Source organism: Chelonus insularis, unplaced genomic scaffold (genome assembly GCF_013357705.1).
Source record: "Chelonus insularis isolate UGA/USDA-ARS -01 unplaced genomic scaffold, ASM1335770v1 scaffold_714_pilon, whole genome shotgun sequence".
NCBI lineage: Eukaryota > Metazoa > Arthropoda > Insecta > Hymenoptera > Braconidae > Chelonus > Chelonus insularis.
The window spans coordinates 1,665,228-1,667,189 of NW_023276795.1; positions in this window are offsets into that span (position 1 = coordinate 1,665,228).

The following is a 1,962-nucleotide window of genomic DNA, read 5'->3' on the forward strand; positions in this document are numbered from 1 at the left end:
ATTTAGAAACTTTAGAATCTAAGCTAAAGATACATATCCATAAAAAATGTTTAAAAAATTTATTTCACCCTCAAAATTGCAAAAATAGTTGGAAAACTCCTAAAAAAATGTGATTTTTTTAAATATTTTAGCGATTTTGAGGGTGAAAGAAATTTTTTATACATTTTTTATGGATACTCATATTGAGCTAAGATTTTAAGGTTTCCAAAACGTCCCTAAAAACAATCATTGGACTGTCCATTCATGAGTTATAGGGATTTAAAGCCAAGGGGATGATTATCCTTATTTGTATCCACTTTTACCCCTGTTTGAGGGTGTTAAAGTAAACTTTTTCGGGCTGTGCCCCGATTCCGCATTTTTACGCATCAAGACAAAGAGAATGAGCCCTCAATCATCAAAATCGGAGTACCTTTATTTTTTGGCCTAAAAAAATGGAAAGGGGTACCACTTGCCATTTTTTGGGGTCGAAAAATCAAAGTTGTCCGATTTTCAAGTTTGACCACTCATTCTCTTCCTCTCAACGCCTAGAAATGCGGAATCGGGTCAAACTTATAAAAAATCCATTACTTCACCCCTAAAATGGGGTAAAACGGGTACTTTCTTTAATTTCAGCATTAATTATGGTCCAAAAATGATTTTTACTATATTCACTTTTTTCCTTTCGTCGAGATCATTCATTTGAGTCCTCGATCAACCCAATAGCATCATTAGCGTAGAAGTTATGCTAGTTTCCAAAAGTAAAAACCAATTTTAATTTTATTCATATTAATTTTTTTTTTTTAATTCATATTCTTACGCGTTAATTCCTTTTCTCATCTTCAGAAGGGGATGTATCGTTATTTAATCAAATTAGCAATGAAGCAAACAAGAGGAAGCATCCTATATGTTTCCGATGCGTCGCCCGCATATGAAAATTAATCCTCCTCAAAGTTCTCTTCCTGTATAAGATTTCCCGTGCTACTTTCCTCCCCCTCATGCGTTCTAGATTTATCAGTAAGCGCAAAGGGGATGAACTCATAGCTTCCGATCCCCCTGAAGATCTAAATATTCACCTGAGCGATTCAAAATTTATTCAGAGCTATAAAAAAAATTGGTAACACTTTTAATAACATTTTTCTGTTGAACTGATCATAATTATAAATGAAACAATTAGGATTCGTGAAAGGGATCACTTTAGCCTGTTAGTAGATCGTTTCTGTAGAAGACGATTGTCTAATACAAATTCATGAACACTCTCAGAGCGTTTATCTTACCTATTAGAGGGAAACACTCGCAATCAAAAGGGCCCAAACCTTCTTCCTTCCCTTTCCTTCTGGTTATGTCGGCAACACGCGTATTACGACGCTAGACAAGGCAGCTGTAAATCAAACTTGAAAATTTCTCGTCTGCGAACAGTCTAGACATGCTTGTACTATTTTGAAAGTGTTAAGGCACCGGTTAAAAATATTCTTAGACGACTTAAACCCTGTAGACGGTGTAATTACTGAAGGACCAAGACCCAGCCACAGGCAGTTATTGTTAGGTCAAACAACCTCTTTATGTTTCATTTTTATTCATACACTGTTTTTTATTTTTAACTATTTTATTTCCTGAAATACCGAGAATTTAATATTTATTTTGTTTAGTCTGACACTTTCAGAGGTTCGTTTTGATTGACGAGCATCGATTAGACACAGATTCAATTCGCTCTGAAATACCAAATGTGAATATCATCATGAAATTATTATTATTATTATAAGGTGAAATTATTTTTCATTGAAATTCCATTCATTGTCGAAATTTATTAATAAATAGAAATGAATAAATAAAAATAATTTCAAAAGAGGTTGAAAAAAATCATTGTTTGAGAATTGATGAATTATTGTGAATGTCTAATGTATTTAATGGACCAGTGTTATCTATTTTTGATGTCCAGCAGTCAAAAATCCGTTTTGTTTCAAGGATAAATAAATTACACACTCA